The sequence below is a fragment of the Parambassis ranga genome, chromosome 24 (assembly GCF_900634625.1).
Source record: "Parambassis ranga chromosome 24, fParRan2.1, whole genome shotgun sequence".
In the NCBI taxonomy this organism is placed as follows: Eukaryota; Metazoa; Chordata; class Actinopteri; family Ambassidae; genus Parambassis; species Parambassis ranga.
This window is the reverse complement of record NC_041043.1, coordinates 15,508,110-15,532,869: the sequence shown is the minus strand read 5'-3', so window position 1 is coordinate 15,532,869 and position 24,760 is coordinate 15,508,110. Positions and strand designations below refer to the sequence as shown.

The following is a 24,760-nucleotide window of genomic DNA, read 5'->3' as shown; positions in this document are numbered from 1 at the left end:
TCGATAAACAGAGCACATCGATCTCTGATTGGTCACTTGATAAACATGTCTTATCATAACATGTAAAGAGCTTTAAGTAAGAGCACGTGTGTATACATTATGATAATATCATTGCTTTAAGGTCACAACACTCATCATCAGCCTCCATCCTCATGCATTAGAATAAAAGCTGTTGTTAAAGTGTCCTTGAAGGAGGCACTTTCACTGGCTTCTGTAGTTTACTCAACTTTGACAGAATAAATACAGCACAAACTGTATTTTAATGAAAATATTTTGTTTGCTAAAATAGCGATCAGATGTGGCAAAAAAACAACAGCAGTGTGGGGGTCATGAGCAAAAATCAACTTTTATCTGGTCAGCGACTGTGTAGATATTTGTCAATCAGCGTCCTGCTGGCTGCAGAGGTTTCCAGCTGCTGCGCTCTGCTGCAGGTTCGTCATCTAACACGGTGACGCACTTTGCATCAAACGCAGAAAGTGTCCGCTTGTGCCGGAAATACACAAATTCTAACTTCAAAATAAAACTTCCTTACAGATATACTGGCTGTATTTTACGGGTTTTTCTTTCCAGTCTGAGTCGTGTAGTTTGTCGTTTGTTGTACATTGTCACAGCCAGGTGAAACAGCACAGCTCATTACATCTTGTGCTAGTACGGCGCCGCTTTGTATTTTATTTTGAAATCCCAAAGCGGAAGTGCCCGCCATTATTCCGTCAAACTTCACGGTCCACGCTCCGGGCCGACTTCCACGCTGCTGGCGGCGCGTGTGGAACACTTCGCACACTTCATCCCGTCCTTACCACCCCGAAAATCATCCAACTACAGCCACCTTCGTTGTTGTTATTGTTTCCAGACTCACACCGGATTCATCAGGACGTCGTCTCTGTTCGGCGGGAACACCTCGGGTGTCCATCGGTGCTTTCTTTCAGTTTATTGCTGAGACTCCTCGGCGGCATCTCCTGCTCCTCTGCGCGGCGTGAGCTTCACGTGGAGCGGAATCATTCATCCCTGCTTCAGAAACAATCCATCAGTTATCCAGCTGCCGGTATCAGCCCAAAACATGTCAAAGATGGCAACGCTGATCCTGGAGGACGGGACGAGGTTCAGAGGCCGCCTTTTTGGGGCAAACGTGTCGGTGTCGGGAGAAGTTGGTAAATCATTTTTTAAAAAGTGTTAGCTAACTTTTAGTTAGCGTCTACAAAACCCACCTGTGTGTGTGTGTGTGTGTGTGTAACTGAAGTTTTTCCGTGTAGTATTTTGTAGTTGATGACGTCACGTGTCCGAACAAAAGGTTCAGAACTACAAACTTTGATCACCTAACCCACTTTGTTGGGGATTTGTTGCCAAACACTGAAATTAGTGTGAGGAGGTGCAGGAAGTCAACACGACTTCTCCGCATGCGCCCTGCACCACGCGTCAGTTCGCGTCCTCATGTGAACCCCACGCACACTTCATCCATCCACTCAGATATCAGGATCTACCTGTTGTTGGTTTATTTTTTTTTTTTTGGCAGAAAAATGCGTCAGAGTTGCGCCAAGGGGCGCACACTGTCACACTGTGTTGTAATGTGGCCACGCTGCATTATTGGATTAGGCAATACTGATTATAAAAAAGGCCAAATTTCACTGTGTGAGTCATCTGCATGTGCCCAAGAGCAAGATCAAGATCAAAAGCGTGTTGGCAACAGGAAGTGGTAGTCCCTGACATCCTGTCCACACAGACCTGTGCTGTGTTATGTGTGTATTTACAGGGTGTGTGAATAATAAAGGTGTTTGTAGTTTTAGTGCATTGACACCATCTCATGTGCTCAGTGTTTCAGACGGGCATGGTGGGATACCCCGAGGCTCTTACTGACCCATCCTACCGCTGCCAGCTGCTCACCCTCACTTACCCACTGGTGGGCAACTACGGTGTTCCAAAGGATGAAGACGGAGAGTTTGGACTGAGCAGGGTGAGTTCTACAGTGAGTTTATATATGAGATTTGCACACATCAGAGTGTCAGATGTTTAGGTTTGTGTATTTTGTTTGTTTTGTGTCTCAGTGGTTCGAGTCGTCCAAGATCCACGCTGCAGCTCTGATCATCGGAGAGCTGTCGGAGAGCCCCAGTCACTGGAGTTCAGTCAAGTCTCTGGACCAGTGGCTCAAGGAACAAGGCGTTCCTGGACTACAGGGTCAGAGAATCCTCACCTTTAGTTAATCTTTATAACTGTGTTATGCTGCATCAAACATGTTTGAGTTCTCTGTACTTCTAGCTATCATTGTGCTGTTTCCACAGAGGTACAGGACTTTATGTATGAGTATAAGATGATCAGTTTAGCCAAAACCACCTCTGCTTACTCCAGGGGTGGACACCCGCTGCCTGACCAAAAAGATCAGAGAGAAGGGCACCATGCTGGGTAAGCTCGTTGTGGACGGGACTCTTGAGGACAGCGTTCCCTTTGATAACCCGGACCAGAGAAACCTTGTCCAGGAGGTCTCCATGAAGGTAACTCACGCAGCCATTATTACCGAATTATATTGTTTTTTCGCCTGTCAGCATTCCGGTTATTTCCGTTTTGTCTCCAGGAGCCACGAGTGTTCAACCCCAGCGGAAGCTTGAGGATCACAGTCCTGGACTGCGGGATCAAAAACAATCAGATCCGGTGCCTGGTTCAGAGAGGAGCCTGCGTCACAGTCGTACCCTGGGATCACCCGCTGGACACCGCCGGTCAGTCTCACACACACACACCAGAACCTTACAGGCTGTGTTTGTTTTTGCTTCAACATGTGGACAAAGACACTTATATCTCATCATTTTCTCCAGATTTTGATGGCTTGTTCATCAGTAACGGTCCCGGCGATCCACAGTTCTGTCGGGCCACCATCGACAATGTGAGAAAGGTGGTCTGTGTGGATCACCCAAAGCCTGTGTTTGGCATCTGCCTGGGCCACCAGCTGCTCTCTTTGGTCATCGGAGCAAAAACCTACAAGATGAAGTCAGTCCCTTCTTTAATACCTTTTGTATAATGTTTTCAAACGGCACTAAAGCGACTTGTTATTGTTTTAACCCTTTGAAAAGGAGCAGGCGGTCCATCAGATTGGCTTTAAGTTGGAGAGTCCTGCATGGCATGCAGCCCTTGGAACAGACAAAAGGGAGACATGTGCCCTCAGTGACCCCAGTCTGTGAATCTTATTCAAACCCCCTCAATGCTGTCTAGAAACACAAGACTTGTGTTTCTATGCAGACTTTTGCTGTTCTCAGCAGTCTGGCCCGTCCTGGATGGGTGCTGGAGTCTTGTTCAGCTGTGTTATGAAACAGGCTAAATAAACACACTGGTGAGAGACGCTCCAGCGATGGCAGCCTTATCTGCTGCAGGGTGTGAATGAAGGTCAGGACGGGCAGCACATGCTCATTGTTTCAGGACGCTGGAATGTTGCCGATATCTCAAAGGCAGATTGCAAACAGGACAGTAAACTACAGGTGTACGTTTGTCCACCCGGAAAGAAAGTTTAAAGCTTCACTGAGGCTTGTTTACGTTTTATAAAACCCATCATTAAAGGTCGGGTAGCAGATTTCAGTCTGATGCACTTTTTGTTAAATTAGTGTAACTTCTCTTTACAATCCGATAGCAACCGATTAGTTCGGCAGTTTCGCATTAAAACGAAGAATATGAATCATCTGTGGAAGCTATAAAACACTAAAAACTAGGGATGTCCCGATCAGGTTTTTTTGCCCTCGAGTCCGAGTCTGAGTCATTTGATTTTGAGTATCTGCCGATACCGAGTCCCGATCCGATACTTTCAGGACTCTCTATAAAGGCACTCATTGCAGCAAAACGCGCGTGTGTGTGGCCACACGCAGCATCGAAGTCTCGAACCCAGGACCTCTCGCGCCAAAAGCAGCTGTCATACCCCTACACTACAAGACGCAGAGCCACCCTGCACAGAAGGCGTTAACTTTGACAGCCCTGATAAATATATATCCGAGTCCTGATCGGGAGGTAATGTCCGATTCCGATCGAGTCTGAAATCACATAATCGGACCCGATTTCCGATCACGTGATCGGATCGGGACATCCCTACTAAAAACATCAGCCAATCCTCCGGGTGGACCCTGCGTGGAGTATTGGCTGGTTGTCACTCTCTTCCTGCTCTGTGCACCAGAGAGGTACGTGCATGATGGCCGAAGTCACAGACCGCAGCCTGTCTTCAGGTGATGCGCGTCCATGTGATTGGGAGGCGTGGCTTCGGGGTGAGCTCCGAGAGAAAGGGGCGTGTGTTTACTTTCCAAATCTGGCTGACTCTCACTGAGTTTTCAAAATCTCCTACCCTACCTTTAAAGAAACCGCTTGGGTTTACAGATAAATCAGCCTTTCTTCAACTGAAACACTCACATTTCTTCCTCTAAGTCAAAGGGCATCGTGTCAAACATGGCTCCCATGCTTCCAAATTCACAGGACTTCATCCTTCTGTCCGTTTCTCAGGTATGGTAACCGTGGCCACAACCAGCCGTGCATCCATAATGGAACAGACCGCTGCTTCATCACCAGTCAGAATCACGGCTTCGCCGTCGACCCTGACACCCTGCCTAAAGACTGGGACGTGCTCTTCACCAACGCTAATGACCACACCAACGAGGGCATCGTGCACAACACCAAACCTTTGTTCAGGTAACACTTCTCTGCCACCTGCACACACGTGATGTGAATTCAAACCTCTTCAGTGAAAAAATTTTTTTTTTTTTGTCCTCAGTGTTCAGTTCCACCCTGAGCACATGGCCGGACCAACAGACCTGGTCAGCCTGTTCGATGTTTTTCTCAACACTGTGAGAAACCACAAAGAAGGCAACTCTGCAAAATCTGGTAATTTTAACAGAAGCGTTTGGATTTTATTACCCGTCGCGTGTGTTCTGTGTGACGTGACGTTCATTTATTTAAATTGAAAAATGTGTTTCCAGTGAAACAGTGTCTGATGGACCACCTCACCTTTCCTGGTTCCATGAAGCCTGAAGAGGTTGTGAGGCCCAGGAAAGTCCTCATCCTGGGCTCTGGAGGACTGTCCATCGGCCAGGCAGGAGAGTTTGACTACTCAGGCTCACAGGTCTGTGGAACAAAACACATTTTGTATGAGTTATATTCAGTTTCTGTGTGTCCTGCTAACATGGTTTGTTTTTTTTTTTGTTTTCAGGCCATTAAGGCTCTGAAGGAGGAGAATATCCAGACTGTGTTGATCAACCCAAACATTGCCACTGTCCAGACCTCCAAAGGTCTTGCTGACAAAGTCTACTTTCTACCGATAACACCAGAGTATGTCACTCAGGTATGGATTCTCTCTGTTCTACTGATGAGATAAAAGATAGCAGCGTTTTTGGTGTAATCTGTTTATTGACCCCAAAAGTTCCTGGCTTGTATTTCCAGGTGATAAAAAATGAGCGCCCGGACGGTGTTCTGCTGACGTTTGGCGGTCAGACGGCTCTGAATTGTGGCGTGGAGCTGACCAAGCTGGGCGTTCTGGAGAAGTACCACGTCAAGGTCCTGGGGACTCCGGTTGCCTCCATTGAGATGACGGAGGACCGGAAGATCTTTGTGGAGAAAATGGAGGAAATCAATGAACACGTTGCTCCCAGTGAAGCAGCCCTGTCAGTGGAGCAGGTGAGGTGCCTCTCATCAGAACTTTTTTTTGTCATTCTGGTTTTGACGTTTATCTGTTTTTTTTTTTGTAGGCCGTGGCGGCTGCTGAGCGTCTGGGCTACCCCGTCCTGGTACGCTCAGCGTTCGCTCTGGGCGGGTTGGGCTCCGGCTTTGCCAATAACCGAGAGGAGCTGACCACCCTGGTGACATCGGCCTTCGCGCACACCTCCCAGGTTCTGGTGGACAAATCCCTGAAAGGCTGGAAGGAGATCGAGTACGAGGTGGTCCGGGACGCCTATGACAACTGTGTCACTGTGAGTAACGCACAAAACACACTCTATTAAAGCATCAGTGAAAGGCTCCAGTTGATTTGGAGGGTCTGCTTGTTCAGGTGTGTAACATGGAGAATATCGACCCGCTGGGCATCCACACTGGGGAATCCATTGTGGTGGCGCCCAGTCAGACACTTAACGACCACGAGTACAACATGCTGAGGAACACCGCCATCAAAGTCATCCGGCATCTCGGCATCGTGGGAGAATGTAACATCCAGTACGCTCTGAACCCTGAATCTGACCAGGTACAAGCAAAAACAGAACCTTTGAAATATAAAGTTTACCCGAGACAGTCTGAGTGTTGTAACTTGTGTGTCTGGATATTTGTCAGTACTACATCATCGAGGTGAACGCACGTCTGTCACGGAGCTCTGCCCTGGCCAGCAAAGCGACCGGTTACCCTCTAGCCTACGTAGCAGCTAAACTTGGTCTGGGGATCCCTCTGCCGCTGTTAAAGTACGTCTTTCATTTGACTGTTCAGAACTGTTATGCAGGTCCTTAAATGTGCAGGTGTAAACAATGCGATCAAGTTCATTCAGTTCATCAGTTTATTTTTTTCTAGAAACTCTGTCACCAACTCTACAACTGCAAACTTCGAGCCCAGTTTGGACTACTGTGTGGTGAAGGTGCCTCGCTGGGACCTCAGTCCTCAGGGTTGAAGAGTGTTGGTAAGAGGGAAACATGTTTTGGTCCTGAGTATCCTCAGAGCTAATTACTTCACATCATACTAAGCCAAGGGTTGTGATGTTTTTGCCCCCCCCCCTCTCACAGGTGAGGTGATGGCTATTGGCCGCAGCTTTGAGGAAGCCTTCCAGAAAGCTCTGAGGATGGTGGATGAGAACTGCGTCGGCTTTGACCACACCATCAAGCCCGTCTCAGAGAGGGTCTGCTTTTTAGCTTTTTAGCTTTTTCTGCCTTTCCCACATCTTCAATCTTGCAAACATCTCCTGCTCCAATAGGTCGGCATTAAAGGACCTGACTTTCAGCTTGGAAGTTATTGACATATCAGCTTGCACAAATAGCCTGGTAACTCCACATTCTGACATCTGTGATTAAATTAGTTTGCAAGAAAATGCAGGAATATGATTGAATTGCAACATAAATGAGCTTGTTCAAACATTTTAAAGTACAAAGGAACAAGCTTGAAGCAGAAATGGCCTAAAAAAACCTTGACGGTGTAAGAAGACGTATTTAAATTAGACCAGTAGGTGGTGCTGATGTTCCTCTGAGCCCGGGTCACTTTTTAATGACACCGTTGTCCCTCTCTTCTCTTCTCTTCTCTCCAGGAGTTGCAGACTCCCACAGATAAACGCATCTTTGTGCTGGCAGCGGCGCTCAGAGCCGGCTACACCGTGGACCAGCTGTACGAGCTCACCAAAATCGACCGCTGGTTCTTACACAAGATGAAGAACATCGCTGACCACGAGCGACTGCTGGAGACGTACAACCAGGTACGGGTGATGAGGCGAAAACTAACACGAAAAAACAAGGGGCAGTTAGGGACGCTTCGTCTCACTGACTTTATCCATGCAGGACGAGAGCACCATGCCTCCAGAGGTGATGCTCAAGGCCAAGCAGCTGGGCTTCTCAGACAAGCAGATCGCCCTGGCTGTACAGAGGTGGGTTGGAAGGTTGAACCCGACCAGAGGGCACAATGACAGACTCTTATTCAAGAACCACACACACACACAGTGTATTTCATTGTTACTTTGCCCCCTTTTTACAGCACTGAGCTGGCGGTCAGAAAGCTGCGCCGTGATTGGTCCATCCTTCCGGTGGTGAAGCAGATCGACACAGTGGCAGCCGAATGGCCCGCACACACAAACTACCTGTACCTGACCTACCACGGCACCGAGAACGACCTGGGCTTCAGTGACCAGCACGTCATGGTGATCGGCTCGGGCGTGTACCGCATCGGCAGCAGCGTGGAGTTTGATTGGTGCGCGGTTGGGTGCATCATGGAACTCAGGAAGGTACAGTTTGAATGTTTACTTTTGGATTAATTTACCTTTACACAGGTGTTACCAATAGCTGAACACAGAGGACTATACTGAAAGATAATAAACTTATATATAATATCACTATATTTACGCTTATATCGGATCAATAGATCTTCCCGTCTGTGATTTTTTTTTTTTTAAATAACCAAATGTGTATGACATTATTTGCAGATGGGCTTTAAGACCATCATGGTGAACTACAACCCTGAGACAGTCAGCACAGACTACGACATGTGTGACCGTCTCTACTTTGATGAGATTTCATTTGAGGTAAAATGTTTGTTTTTCTTGCAACAAACAAAATCAGAAGCTTTACCAGAAATCATATCTGAAGACACGGTGATTTAAATGTAATTGTATGATTGATGATTGATGTCAGGTGGTGATGGATATCTACGAGAGGGAGAACCCCGAGGGAGTCATCCTCTCTATGGGAGGCCAGCTGCCCAACAACATCGCCATGGCGCTGCACCGCCCAGTGTCGCATATTGGGAACCTCACCCGAGTTCATCGACACCGCCGAGAATCGCTTCAAGTTCTCGAGAATGCTGGACACCATCGGCATCAGCCAGCCGCAGTGGAAGGAGCTCTCTGAAACAGAGGTACAGAGTGTTTTTAATGCTAATATAACAACCAGAATATTAAACTACCGTTCGATACTCACACGTCCTCCTTTTGTTTCCAGTCTGCTGTGAAGTTTTGTCAGACGGTTGGGTACCCCAGCCTGGTTCGTCCCTCTTACGTACTCAGTGGAGCAGCCATGAATGTTGCTTACAGCGACAGCGACCTCGAGAAATACCTCAGTAATGCTGTCGCCGTGTCCAAGGAACACCCTGTGGTCATCTCTAAATTCATACAGGAGGCCAAGGCAAGCAAAACCTAACTGACAAACTCGTATAAGACGGGGTAGAATGTATCACGGTGTGTCTTTTCTTGCATTTTACTTCAGGAGATTGACGTGGATGCTGTGGCATGTGACGGAGTAGTCATCGCCATCGCGGTGTCTGAACACGTGGAGAATGCTGGAGTGCACTCTGGTGACGCCACCCTTGTGACGCCACCTCAGGATCTCAATCAGAAAACTATAGAGAGGATCAAGATGATTGTTCATGCCATCGGTCAGGAGCTGCAGGTCACTGGACCCTTCAACCTGCAGCTGATCGCAAAGGTGAGAAACGAACTCCCCGATGATAGACGGACGTTTCATGTGTGAAAATGAAGGACTGAGTGAAATGTGACGTTCTTGTTCTGCCAGGATGACCAGCTGAAGGTGATCGAGTGCAACGTCCGAGTTTCCCGCTCCTTCCCGTTTGTATCCAAGACGCTTGGAGTGGACCTTGTTGCCTTGGCAACTCAGGCCATCATGGGAGAGGAGGTGGAGCCTGTGGGCCTAATGAGAGGGAAAGGGATTGTGGGAGTCAAGGTAAGCAGTCAGACTCAAACCAAAAAACTCTGTCACATGTATGTATATATACTAAAATCAACCACGCATCTTTAGGTCCCTCAGTTCTCCTTCTCTCGGCTGGCCGGAGCCGATGTGGTGCTCGGGGTGGAGATGACCAGCACCGGAGAAGTGGCCTGTTTTGGAGAGAACCGATACGAAGCTTACCTCAAAGCCATGCTCTCCACGGGCTTCAAGATCCCCAAGAACAACATCCTCCTCTCCATCGGCAGCTACAAGGTACACACAGGCGAGAGCGAGACATTAAAGCAGAGACGCACTGATGAGTTTAACAGATGTGCTCAGCTGATCTGAGCTCCAGCTGGCAGTTAGAATTATGCATTTTAGTGGAACGTGGTCACATCAGAACATTCTCAGTCTTGGGTTGTGTTAAACAGATGTTTTTTTTTGTGGCTGTGTGGCTGCTCGGTGATGTGGAAACAAAACTGCAGATTTTACCCCAATAAGTCTCTCATGTGACAACGTGTGCCTGATGAAAAGTACACAAAATAATTTCTAATCAAATAAACCAGGAAATTCCCAACAAAAAATGTAATGCCATGATAAAAAAAAAACAGTAACGGCTCAAATCAATAATTAATTAAGAGAATATTTAAATTCAAATGCTAAAAAAAATACATTATTTTTTTTTAGTTTAGGGTTAAAAATAATTTAAAATCAATCATTTATTTATTTGATTTCATGTAGAACAAGAGCGAACTGCTGCCTACCGTGAAGGCTCTGGAGTCCCTGGGATACGACCTGTATGCCAGTCTGGGTACGGCTGACTTCTACACAGAACACGGTGTCAAGGTAAAAGTGCGCCTTATGTTTTATTTACTTTCCTGAAGATATGGACTGTGTTCGAAATCACTCCCTAATCACTATATAGGGTGTGTAGTGCTGTCCGAAATCTTATTGAGAAATTATAGACCCCATATAGGGCCCTCAATGTATCCCACAATGCATCATGAAAAGTAGTTTCCATCCGATGGTCACTACTTTTAGCAATATGTCCCATCATGCATTGTGCAGACCAGCGAAGAGAACTGGAACGGACGTTACGTCACCTGACTTACAAATATAATGATGTTTTAAAGAATGTAGCATGACCGGTTGTGTCGTTTTGCCATAAAACTGGCTTCATTAGACTATAAAGGCACAAATTATAACTAAGAGATATATATAACAGAGATTGTTCAGCCGGCAGAGATCGGCTCGTTTAATTTGCGACAGCAATGATGTCATTAACGATGACAGAAAATCACAGAGGTAGTGTCTGAAATGTCCGAAAATGCTTTCACAACGAGTTCACTCTATGGTGCCCTACATTGACCTCCCCATATGGGGAGTGAGTGAGTGATTTCGAACACAGCCATGGTCTAGAGGTAGGAGCTAAATAAAATACAAAGAGTGGACACAGGATGGTGCCATAAGGAACGCCGTTAGTCACCAGTTTTTAAAGTTAAAGACTCCGCCCTCCGTCCAGGTGACTGCAGTCGATTGGCCGTTTGAAGAGGAGGAGGAGGAGGACAGCGACTGTCCCACCAAAGAGAAGCAGCGCAGCATCATGAACTACTTGGCGGACAACCACTTCGACCTGGTCATCAATCTCTCCATGAGGAACAGTGGCGGTCGGCGGCTTTCTTCCTTCGTCACCAAAGGCTACAGGACCAGACGCATGGCCATCGACTACTCGGTGCCGCTTATCATTGACATCAAGTGCACCAAGCTCTTCGTCCAGGTAAGAGGACTCAAACAGGGCGTGACATCTGTAAACAGCTGCACAGGAGCAGGTGTCATGTGATGCGACTTGTTTGCAGGCTCTCCGTCAGATTGGAAGGAGTCCACCAGTGAAGACTCACATCGACAGCATGACGTCCCAGACTCTGGTCCGTCTGCCCGGTGAGTCACTGCCGCAGCTCTGCTGTTCTTTTCAGACCGTTTGTGTTCTCCAGTGTGTGTTCGATATTTTACAGCTGCAGATAAAATAGTTTGAACTTCACCTACAGACAGACCTCGCAGAATGCCTGAAAACCTGCTGTCCTGGGTCTAATCTGTCTTTCTGGTTCAAATCTCAGGTCTGATCGATGTCCATGTTCACCTGCGGGAGCCCGGTGCAACCCATAAGGAGGACTTCTCCTCTGGCACAGCTGCTCTGGCAGGAGGAGTCACCCTGGTGTGTGCGATGCCGAACACTGCCCCCCCGTCACAGACACCAGTACTCTGGCACTGGTACAGAAGGTATATCCATAAATTACTGCTGCTTTTATTTTGTTCTACATGTATTATATTAATGTGAGCTCATAAGTAATCCTGTGTTCTGTTCAGCTGGCCAAAGCAGGCTGCCGCTGTGACTACGCCCTGTATGTGGGCGCTGCTTCAGACAATGCCGCCGTCCTGCCTTCTATTGCCAGTCAGGCAGCTGGTCTGAAGATGTATCTGAACGACACCTACTCCACCCTCAAGATGGACAATGTCTCTCTGTGGATGGAGGTAGGCCAACTGAAGCAAATGCTTAAAAACTGAATGCTTGGAATACTTTGGGTATTCCTAAAATGACAATTCATCATAGGCAGAAACTCAACTTTCTCGCGCGATGATTGGCTCACCTAAAAACAGCACTAACATAAAAGTCAATTGGAAAAATAAGGCCAGTGTGTTGTTGTCATTGAAAGTTCTCTGACCGATCTTTGTCTGATTCTGTCAAAGCACTTTGAGAAGTGGCCCAAACATTTGCCCATTGTGGCTCATGCTGAGAAGCAGACGGTGGCTGCGATCCTTATGGTGGCTCAGCTCTACCAGCGGCCTGTCCACATCTGTCACGTGGCCAAGAAGGAGGAGGTAAGGACCTGGAAATTCAGCGTCTATAAGGGAAAAAAAGCCGGTGCTAGTTTGTGCTTCGCCTGCTGTGTTTTCTTCCTCAGATCCTGATAATCCGAGCTGCCAAGCAGAAGGGCATCCAGGTCACCTGCGAGGTGGCGCCGCATCACCTGTTCCTGTGCGAGGAAAATCTGTCAGACATCGGCAGTGGACGGGCGCAGGTTCGACCCATGCTGGGAAGCCGCGAGGACATGGAGGCCCTCTGGGAAAACCTGGACATCATCGACTGTTTTGCCACAGACCACGGTCAGCGAAGTTTCATTTACTGAACACAAAGCAGCTGCCGTTTAGCTCTGAATTAAATCTGTTCTTCTTCCGTCAGCTCCTCACTCTGTGGAGGAGAAGAACAGTGAGCGCCCTCCTCCTGGTTACCCCGGCCTGGAAACCATGCTCCCGCTGCTGCTGACTGCTCTCAGCGATGGACGCCTGACTCTGGATGATATTGTCAAACGTCTGTACGACAATCCACGCAGGATCTTCAACCTGCCTGTCCAGGAGAACACCTACGTGGAGGTACAGACACAACTGCATTATTGAAGATCACAGAGTCACTGTCCTGATGAATCATTTTGTTTTAACTACTCATCTGTCGCTTCCAGGTTGACCTGGAGCAGGAGTGGGTCATCCCTCAGGCCATGCAGTTCACAAAGTCCAAATGGACCCCCTTCCAAGGAATGAAGATGAAGGGGAAAGTCCGCCGCGTGGTCCTGCGAGGAGAGGTGGCCTACATCGACGGCCAGGTCAGCATTCACTCATCTTAGTTTTATTAGTATTACTATTTGGGGGAAGATTTGTCATCGCACACATCTGTCTGCAGGTGCTGGTTCCTCCAGGTTATGGTGAAGATGTGAAGACATGGCCCGCTGCTTCAGTTCACCCTCCTGAACCTGTTAAAGAAATCCCAACGGTACTACGATTGAAAGACTACTACAGAACAGCTGAGGGTTTGTGCAGCTTTGGTTTCACGTGTGGATGTTTTTTCTGTCCTCTCAGACTCCCGAACATCCGCGGCTGACCTCCCCCTGTGACGGCCAGGTCCGAACCCGAGCTCCCAGCCCGCGACGCTCTGCTGGAGAGAGCCGCTACCTGCTGCCGCCCCGCATCCACCGCTCATCTGATCCTGGACTACCACCAGGTACTACAACTCCCACAATGCTTTGAGGCATTCAATTCTCCTACTTCTGCTTCCTCTTTTTCTTCTTCTTCTTGTATCACTTCCTGTATTGGTAGAAATATTTGGTTTATGGTGTCCCTGTTTTCTCTGCAGAGATGGTCATGCTCCCACCAGCCAACGCCGGTGACGGTTACAGCCACCCTCCGCCTCTGTCCAGACTGCTTTCCCCACAGTCTGGGCCGGGTCAATTGCCACCAGGACAGGTGACACACTTTCAGACAGCCTATGCTGCACCCTCTGGTGGGCCAGCACATCCTGTCTGTCAGGCAGTTCAGCAAGGAGCAGGTACATAAGCACACAAGATGACACAAAGGTGTGGATATAATGTCCATTTAAGCTAACGGCACATGTTGTCTTTTTTCAGATCTCTCATCTTTTCAACGTTGCTCACACTTTGCGTTTGATGGTGCAGAAGGAGCGAAGCCTCGAAATCCTGAAGGTATTCCCGAAGCGCTTTGTGTTACAGTAGACTGCAGGCAGGCTGTAAATATGCTGGAAACAACATGCCATTTGTGTGCATTCCTCTCCAGGGTAAGGTGATGGCGTCCATGTTCTACGAGGTCAGCACTCGTACCAGCAGCTCCTTTGCGGCAGCCATGCAGCGTCTGGGTGGCTCTGTGGTCCACTTCTGCGAGTCCACCTCATCCTCACAGAAAGGCGAATCGCTGGCCGACTCCGTCCAGACCATGAGCTGCTACGCTGATGTCCTGGTGCTCCGTCACCCAACGCCAGGCGCTGTGGAGGTGAGTTTGATGTAGCTGGTGACCCCCCCCCCCCCCCTCTGCACATGATTCGTGATCAGCTTCAGTGTGGTCTTTGTCTGACTCTCTCTCTCTGGTGCATAGAGTGCATCACGTCATTGCCGTAAACCAGTCATAAACGCAGGAGACGGCGTGGGGGAGCATCCGACCCAGGCCTTGCTGGATGTCTTCACCATCAGAGAGGAGCTGGGGACAGTCAACGGCATGACAGTGAGTGACAGACTGCAGCTTAATTTCAGAAGCTACGTACAGGAACTCATTATAATGATCGTCTTTCACATCAGATAACGATGGTCGGAGATCTCAAACATGGCCGCACAGTGCATTCCCTCGCCAAACTGCTGACCCAGTACCGCATCACCCTGCGCTACGTGGCCCCCAAAAACCTGCACATGCCTGCAGAGATCATCAGCTATGTGGCCTCAAAGGGCATCAAACAGGTGGGGACTAAAGAAAAGTTACACACAGCAAGATGCAGTGTTCACAAACTAGAACTCGGCGCACAACACTAACTCTGATTGCGTCTTTTGCAGGAGGAGTTTGACAGCATCGAGGAGGCTCTGCCTGAAACGGACGTCCTTTACATGACCAGGATCCAGAAGGAGAGGTTTGCATCTGAGGAGGAGTACAAGGCGGTGAGTTCCCAGATGTTTCATTATTTTATTGTAGCTGTGTTGTATTTCCTTATTAAATGCTGCGTCTTTTATTGATCTTCTTCCACAAATCTTTAACTATTTTGCCTCCAGTGTTTTGGGCAGTTCATCCTCATCCTCACATCATGACTGTCGCCAAAAAGAAGATGGTGGTGATGCACCCGCTGCCCAGAGTCAATGAAATCAGGTACAGACGGTTTACATTAAAGCTACGGAGGAAAGGCCATGTGTGTCTTGTGCCTGTTTCTAACATGTGTTACATATGTTTTCATTATAAATACAGTGGCTGAGAGAATGTAAAGTGTGCAGAGGAGGTTCTGTGAAAAGTTCAGCTCAGAGCGACCTTTGAAAATCAGCCTCGGCCTGTTTTTAGCCTCACAGTGACTGATTTCTTTTGTTGGACTGTGAGCAAACACATCTTTGTTCTAGGAGATCTGGGTCATTTGGACGTGTCAGCGTGGCTCCGTAACTGCTGTCAAAATAGTCCGATGTAAACTAGCACGTCACTGTTCAGTGTCGAACTAACCTGCTCCAGGTGCCGGACCTACGGACCTTGTGTACTGTATTAGGTGAACTAATCCTTTACTTACCTTTTGTGTTTTTCTGCCAGTGCGGAGGTGGACACGGATCCGAGGGCAGCGTATTTCCGCCAGGCGGAGAACGGCATGTACATTCGAATGGCTCTGCTGGCCACCGTGCTCAGCCGATAGATCCCTGTGGCAGTGATAGAATGAGTGTTAGATGCAGGTTCCTGCCTGTTCTCTCCTGGAATCATTCCTAGTCTAGAGTTTAAACAGATGAAATCACTGCTGCAACACTTGTTTTTCTTTTCAGTTACATCTCAGCTGAACATTTCCTGTAGTTGTTACACCGTTAACACATGAACGGCTTCTTAACCGGCTGTTATGTGGACCTTTTACATTTGAGATGGTTATCAGAGGTCAGTATTTGTATTGTTCGGAGCAGAGGAGGCTCCCCCCAAACAAAAAGGGAGGTGGAGGTTTTTTTTGATAAATCAGTGTTGTAACTTTAAAGGGACCAGTCAGGATGTTTAAAAGGGAGACAAACTGTATTCTCTTAAAATTACTGCATACATTCTTCAGGCTGTACAATAATAATGGCACTACTGTCTTCTCTGTGTAGCACTAACCGAACGTTGAAACGCACAAACATGGTTTAGGGGTATTATGTGTAACTGTCAGTGATTCTTACTCTGGACTAGTTTAGATACAATTAACCCTTTTTTTATATATATATATAAAAATGGAACTAATGTCGGATAGGTACTGGTAAATGTGGAGAAATAAATAATAATAAAGACATTGTTTTCCAATTATGGAGTTGACGTTTTAAATATTTATCGCATAAAGTAACAAGACATCTAATGTACAAACTCCCTTATTTCCACAGTTTTTTGACCACAGTCTGTTGCTAGACAACACATTATTATCATTATATTAAACATGTAGCGCCGCATAGAAGCAAAAATGTCCACATCAGTTAATTAATTGTTCATTTTTGTTTACAAATGCTGAGTTCAACCGGGCGTCAGATGAATTTAATGTCCTAAAAATATTAATGTACCATTAAAATATTGGTACACAGATAAAGACATTAGTTTAAAATATTATGCGGTTATTAATGTTTTGTTTTTTTAAGAAATTGTGCTTTTAATAATCAATTCCTCTTTCTTTGATTCTAGAAAGTGAGTCTCCATGACAGATAAAAAGTTCTGGAAAATTCTTTAATCTAACTTTGTGTTAATTTAAAATCAGACAAAATAATAATATAATAATAATAATATAATCTATTAATCCAACAATAGGACGGGCAAAAGACAGATCAATACATTTGCACATCATAATCAATATATATAAATAAGGTTCACTGTTACATTCACGAACTGTCTGGAAAAAACTAAACTACACCTAAACTGGCCGAATGACTCACAGAGTTGTAATAAGTGTATATCAAAGTTATAACGCAGTTATAACACGTCACATTACATAAGCATAACAGGGCTCATGACCTGAGCTGGAGCTAATGAGACGTTCACGGACAACAAAGGGTGAATGTAAACTGTGACTCCCTTCCTCTAAACGCGCTTTGGTTCATCTGTATTATTTAAGTGACGCGCATGTGAATATGATTTTGTCTTAAATGAGATTATTACGTTATAATTAGCTGCTATTTTTTTCGCGAGAGGCGGATTTTAGTTGAAACCTTGAAAGTATCAGCGCTCATTTCCTGGAAGGAGGAGCCAGACTCGCACGGAGGAGCGAACCCGGCGGCAGCAGCAGCAGCAGCGGGGGGGGGCTGTCACTTCTCTGCCACACGGAGACCGTGCTTCTGACCCGTTAACTGGGAGTTAAGACTTCGGACCGGATGCCTCTATGATCCAGCTAACCTTACGACGAGATATACAGTGTTCAGATTGCGCACGGTAAGGCGTTTCGGTCGTTCCCAAAATTAGCTAGCATAAGGTTAGCTAACCATGTAGGGTAGCTGTTACGGTCACGTACGCCAAAGCCCATTCAAAAATACGCTACTTTAAAGATTGACGCCATTGTCGTTTATTATTATTTTACATAAAATATTAAAAAATAACTTAAGTTCGATTCAGACATGAATCCACTTTAGGTGTAAACAGCGGTTTCTTTAGCAGAAATGTACATTTGGAGGGCGGTGGCAGCCAACAGTTGTACAAATCCTCACCAACTTAGCTTTGGTTTATCACTTAAAGGCTGGAAGTGCATATTTTAGTGTGAGCCGTATTGATGCCTGGCCTCTCACCGACTGTGGGAAACATCTGACACTGCATATATTACATATAGATACGTGTAATATTTAAAAATGGCCAAAATGCTGAATGCAGGTTGGCGTATCTTTGTCTCTGCGCCGCGGCGGATGCTTCCAGCTAGCTGGCTGATGGATGTAACGGGCCGTGGGTTCTTCTAAGTTGGATTAAAATCCCTCAAATGCTGTAATTAAGTGTCGTTTTAAAGTTGGGGCAGCTAACAGCTAGCTTACCTGTAATGTTGTTTATTATAAGAGGGACAGAAGAAGCAGAAAGTGGGTTTTTGTTTTTTAGTAAAACTGCCAGAATCCTCCAGGTACATTAAGATTAAGATTAAGATTAAGATTAAGAAACCTTTATTAGTCCCACAATGGGGAAATTGCATTTTTGCAACGGCATACAGACAGCAAGGGATAAGTTAAGAAAAAGATTATACATTATAAAATAGACTCAATCCAAAAATTGTATGAATGGCATGGTGTAAAATAGAAAGTAGTTCTCCATGCGCAGGGAGATTAGTGAAGGATTAGGGCTCCACAAGGACAAACAGACGACAATCACGCGGTATTCCTTGCTTCATTATTATACCTTGCAGAGTTCTCCCAAAACAGCAGCCCCGCTCCGTCCCACGGAGCCGTTCGATCCTAAATTTATCATGTCACCTGTCCCTGTCCTGCAGGCAGTAGGTTTTCATCCAGGCCCACTGATCTAATGCCCTAATTATGGATAAATGGACTCGTTTTGCCCTGAACTTTACTTCACAGGGAGCCGCAGGCTCCGTCAGGCAGAGAATAACTTCAGGTATTCACATCTGGAGATGTTTCTGTACAGACCTCCTCACATATTCCCCTTTTAACAACAGATATTTGGCTTATAATTTGTAATATTTGACGTAAATAATCCAAAGAAAATGTGCTTCCTTTAATTTACACCGATCTATCGATGAAGTAAGAGATTATTATTATTAACAGCTGAACCCACGTTCCAGTAGAAACATGGTTTTTTGTTTTAACTGCAAATGCCCAGCGGCGCTAACAGCTGCAGGTTTACCGCACATAATTTGATTTAATTTGATTTGTTGCACCACTAAAGCACAAACATACAGGGTCCCTCCCTTCTCCTGCCTCGTCTGAGCCTCGTCTTAACTGAGAGACTGTTTATCGTTTATTTGTCATGGAGTGGTTATTTCACAAGTTTCCATCTGTTGGTTAAATAATGAGGAGGACGCAGCTTTTTACTAACAATAATCTACATGACTGGTACATCCGGCAGCTGGTTTCTGCTGTAATATTGCTTCTTCTGTGTCAAAACGCTGAAGTTCAAGTCATAGTTTCTTGACTTCTCATTCAAGTACGCAGAAAATTGAAGGAAAAAGCACATTTTAGAAGATGTTGCCTGCAGATTTTTTGCTAAATCCAACTGTTATTATAACAATTTATCGATTCATTTCAGCCTGTGTGCATCACCTGGTTTCAGGGTACCTGAGTGTACGATAGAGGTGACGTGGATATGGAGCGTCAGCTATGTGACAACTTTCTGTGGAGCTTAATCTGACTATAATGGTGTTAGTCTGCTAATTCTTTTAACAGAGGCAGGCTCTGTGCTCAGCCTGCGAGTCTCAGCTCCATCACCAGCTGATGGACATTTATCTTCACACCTGCTACCTGGTCTGACCCCCCCCCCCCCCGCACGGTTTTTACCACTTTCATTCATACATTTTTTTTATTTAGCAGGTTATTTTAAAGACGTGTGAACATAGTGCCACTGTATCCTGGATTTTTGTGATTTATGTAAATATTCAGTGGACAATCACACTGTCTGAATATATATTTTATGGACAACATATAATCCCATACTATAGGCTCACATAGTACTTTATTAGCTATAAGAAATGTTTTTTTTGTTATAACTATGTAATAACAGTTCTCTTTACCTGTACTGCATTACATTACTAACAAGGATTTCTTTTATTTCGTCTAAGTTATGTTGTGATTGTATAGTTATCACAGTAGATTACAGACCACTGAACGCTGCAGTTATTTTTAAAAACTACAGACTGCTATTTAAGGACGAACTTCACAGAATGAATATTTTCATGAAGTTGCCCTGCCTGCAGTCCTCACATGATTTTCCGTTTGTGGTTTTTGACGAGCACGCTTGACTCAAGAGATAAGAACGCTTTGTTCAGCTGCCACAAAACAGTCGGAAGCTTTTATGATTCATACTAAGAATAGCGGTTTTAAATCGCATTAAGTTCTGGAATATGGATTGGGTTATGAATATGAGCTACTAGTATGAAAGATATTAGTCTGGAAATACCCTAATACATATGTTTTTATATGTTCTAAATGGTGACTGGCTCAGTCAATACAGATGATTTTTATGATGCTGAAATATCTTGCTGCTTTTATTAATAATCAGCTTTGATACCACAGTGTCTCATTCTGACACATGCACTTATTTTTCCTGCTGCCTTTCAGCCAAAAAATCAGGATGAATAGTGTCCAAAGTTAGAAAAATATCTGCACTTCATTACAGTCAGCATACAAAAGGCTCCCGGTCACCTCTATACAGCGCTCTGCTGCGCTTCAGTACAAAAGAAGCACTGCAGATTCATTTTCATACTGTCGGCTCATATTGTGGCATCATAAGCGAGCGCCGCCTGCACTACCACGACTGCAGTTGTCCAATTAACCTAATAGACCTGGCTCAGTGATGCCCGATCGATCGCTGTAGTGCGAGCCCTCAGATCAGCTCGGTGGACACACAGGTTTATGTTAACTCGCTCGGCCCCTCGGTCTGTGCAGCATGCGTGGAGAAGTATTTACATCAACAGCTTCCTTGGCTCCAGCAGGAACACCATCTGGGCCTGCAGTGCTCTCACGGTGGAGAAAAATGTCCTCTTTGAATTCATATTTGTAGGAGTCTGCCTGATTGGATTTTTATTTACTCTCCAGAGCATGTAGATCCTTTACTGAAATCCCACCTAGTGCTATTACTATTGATTATTATCTCACAATCAACTAATTATTGATCTCCAGAATGTAAAATTGTCAAATTGGACATGTTGATGATCATTTAAATCTAATTATTTTTTGTGGTCTGCTGCAGTGACCTGCTTCTTTTTGAGTGACCACATCATGAAGTAAAGAGAATGAATAAAACCTGAGTCACATCTGTTACGATCACAAATGCATGTAAGCATTCCTTTTCACAACAGGAAGCTGATTTCTCCTGCTCTGCTGCAGCACTGCTAGACGTGGATTTTAAATAAAAATTAAAAATAACCTTACAGCAGAGAAGTCAGTAATGAAGGGCAGTGACCACAATTCACCGCTATTTTTCTCTGAGACACCCGAGGACAGGGATCTAAATTTAGCATGTGCTGACTGAAGATAATGTGAGAGTAGGTTGCTTTGTTTGCAGTGAAACACTTGCCCGTCAGTAAACGCCTCACGACTCACTGAAAGGTAGATGTGAAAGAATTGAACTGGGTTCAGGTACAAATAAAAATAAAGGAAAGATGGAGGGACTACTTTAAAAAATAAGAGTTTAGGCTCATTTTTCCTGTATGAAAATGAACTTGGGACTAATCAGATTTTTTCTAAGAGCGCCCTGGCTGCACAGTGAGCTGACCGTGCCAGGCTTCAGGTCATACACTAGCAGCCGAACCACAGGGGTTCGGACCAATCTGTGCCTACTTCTGGCAGTTATCCCATGATCGATGATTCATTGAATAACCTGTGTTGGCAGCAGTACACAAACCTTTCATTATGCCACTGACATTTGTTTTTTTAACCAAAACCTCACTGAGGACAGGGCTCAGAGACAGGTCTAGCGCTTTCGCACAGTGAAAAAATTGTTGAATTTTATGCAACACATTTATTTAGATAGAATAGACAGAATAGGTTGACTATATTTCATATTTTTGATATTTTCAAATTGTAAACCCTGAAATGCAGCCTTAAGAACACACGGGGGGGACGTTATACACCATCCAGGACTATCACAGTGAGCTTGTAGTAGTAATATTTCAGCTTCAGGCAAAGATGACTCCTAGCATAATTGCACAAGCTTAGGCTAATGTGCTAATGTCACGTCATCATACTGTCCAGCATCTATACCTTCCCTGTTGCTTTGACGGCATGCGTCCATATATCCCCAGATTCCATGACTGTTTTCAATAACTAGCTGACAAGTGACATTCGAATCTTAAAGCACTTTAAATAAGATACAGAACTTGTGACTGAAGATTGAAATACACTGACCATATACTCCTGAATGATGTCCATATTCTTCACCTTGGTAGAAGCAGAGTGTCTTCAAGGCAGCTGCCTTTTACAGTTAACGTGACTTGGAAGCCTGTGTAAAAAGAAATCAGTATTAAAACAACAAGCTGTTATATATATAATTATATTAAGTAATTGATCATTTCCAAGGCACACTTCTAAGTCATGCCTAAGACATCATCAGAAGAACAATGACATGTCAGAGGAACAATGTCACATTCACAAACAGAACATTGTTATGCACAAGCAAAAACAACAGGAGCCTGTGTTTACGGTTTCAGTCATAAACCATGACTTGAGTTGATAATCAGTGATGACAATGATGCTGAACGCACAAATCTACCTCTTGTGAGATCTCCAGATGTTTCTCTCCAGGAACTCCTCCCTTCTTCTCAAATACAGAGTTTGTTGTTACACACTGACCTTCAGCGTTCACCTGGCATACACAGAACAAAACGACACAAAAACTTCATTAATGCGAGGATAATCTGAACCACTGTAATTTAGACTATACACAGAACTTCACTGTACCTCTGTCTTGTATGTCCTGAACTAATGTAATGTTGATGAATTCATTCAGGATCACTGTTAGCATGGTTACAAGTAGCATCATTACTATTTTATTTACATTTCTCAGCGGTGTGGTGGTAGTGACTTGATTGTCTGACTCAAATAGCTTTTCATTTGCTAAGATTTTTTAGTCATCTAGTAGTGGGTTATCATCCAAATATAGCATTTAGGGACACCTGATGGTGACATGGTGTCAACAGAAGAAGGAAAAACTGTAGCTGCTCTCAAAGTTTAGTGATTAGTTAGAACTATGATAAAAATGTCTGCGAATGTAGTTACAAGAAGTAGAGTGGGTGCTGGTCCTAATAAAAATATGTATTCTGTTTAATTTTAAATATTCATAGGTCCATCAGCCTGGTTCACACTATTTAAACTTGGTTTGGTCCAATTAAACAATTAATATATATTCTTCCTGATGTAGTGACCTACTTCTGGCATTTTCTGTGACTACGCTAGCAAACAGTTCTCTGGGGTAGCTGTAGGTTAGTGAAGGTTTATGTAGTGAACAACAGCGGGTAGCTAGCTAGCTTACATCAGAGTAGCTTGCCTTCTAACACTGCTGTTCGGTGTCCACAAAATAAATTAACAGTGATATCATACAAATAATAAACAAACCGAGCGTTGACACACCGGCACACCCGTCGTTGTCTTCTGGAGCACCCACAACTGCTAGCTTTAGTTCTGCAAAGACAAGACGGTGTCATCGTTTGTAACCGCCCAACCGCAATGGACACATAATACTAAGAGCGTCATATCAAAACCACCGTGGACAGTGTTGCCAGATTGGCTCTTTTAAACACATTGGGCTGAAAAAAATAGCACTGGGCGGGTTTGTAAAATTTGGGCTTGCTTTTCACAGCATTTGGCTGGTTTTTAGAAAATATCAATATATAAATAAAGGAGATGGTGATTACTTCTGAAAAACAAACCTCTCAGACTCCACCGGTGAACTCAGGGACCTGACATCAAGAGGGTGGATGTAGGTACCTGGGTGTTCACATAACAATAGGCTGGACTGGTCGGACAAGCACACAAGAAGGGCCGGAGTGGCCTCCACCTCCGCAAGCATGTTCTTAATTTTATAAGATGGATGAGTTTACATTTTGAACTGGAGCATGTCACTTTGTTATGCTGAACAAAGGCCTCATTCTTCACACAGCTGTGATTAGCGGGGGTCAGTGTGTGATTGTTGTACAGTTGTTGTTGTTGTAAATATGTCTGAGTTTTAATCCTGCTGCAAATCTGCTTGTCTGAATATGAAAAAAAAAAAAATCCCAAAGCAAATTGCCTGCCATATGCCAGATGGAAATACTAATCCTGTGAGAATCCACATCTTAGTCGTTTGCAATTTTATTTTTAGTAGTTTATTTCAAGGAGTTATTAGTTGTCCTGTCATTTATTTACATTTTTTTTCTGGATTAAGAATCGTAAAAGCTGTGATGGGAATTGTTTGTGTGTGTGCTGGCCTTCACAAAGTCTGCTGCAGTTGCATTTTTTCCTGTCTGCACTCTTTAGCCCACAGTGCACCCACTGTTGGAGCTGCAGGGACATTCAGACAGTTGTTTGGTTTGTTGTATTGTAAGTGCTGCATGTGTAGGCTCTGACCAGGACATTGGCCTTCTCTGACATGGACTTGGACGGGTATCTGTGAGATCAGCAAATGTAATCTTCTTTAGTCAATGACCCGCATGGCTTTATTTGTGAGTAAGAGTCCATGTGTACAGTAGCTATAGTCTTAACGGAAATCCTTTTGTATTGTGTGATAGTAAGCTACACTCTGAGCGAGTGAACATGTCTGAATGCATCATCTATAGAGGAGTAGCACAAGTTGTTAACACAATATTGACACATTAACTTTTAAGCCGATTTGAGAACTTTGTCAGCAAACAGGTGCTCATTTTCAGCAGCGGAAATCCACCATGAAGGCAGGTGGAGGGGTTAGTTGTGGAGTGATAGATAAAGACACACCATGACAGCCATTAGGCAGGCCGACGCTACGTAAGCACATGGGAGAAGTTTTCTCTAGGGGCGGTGGGGCCTAATCCCTGGTCCGGAAATCCTGGAGAAGCTTGGGGTGGATTGGCTGCTCCTACAGCCAGTGAGTGGGAGGGGGGGTACTAGATAAGGATGCTTTATTTATCCCTTCCTTAGCTGAAGGAGTGCTACTGCAGAAGCTGCTGCAGGAGCAGAATCTACAAGTCCTCTTGCCGGTTTGAAGGGAGTAGCTGGAGGAATTTGGTAGAGACAGGA

The 24,760-nt window shown here is 45.1% G+C and overlaps 1 protein-coding gene and 1 pseudogene across 1 annotated transcript in view; one reads left to right on the top strand and one right to left on the bottom strand.

Moving 5' to 3' along the window:
- The window catches only part of ift172 (intraflagellar transport 172), a 60,082-nt gene that overhangs the window by 28,748 nt on the left and 6,574 nt on the right, over window positions 1-24,760 (bottom strand). The window lies entirely within an intron of this gene.
- On the top strand, window positions 722-15,713 carry LOC114428950 (CAD protein-like; annotated as a pseudogene).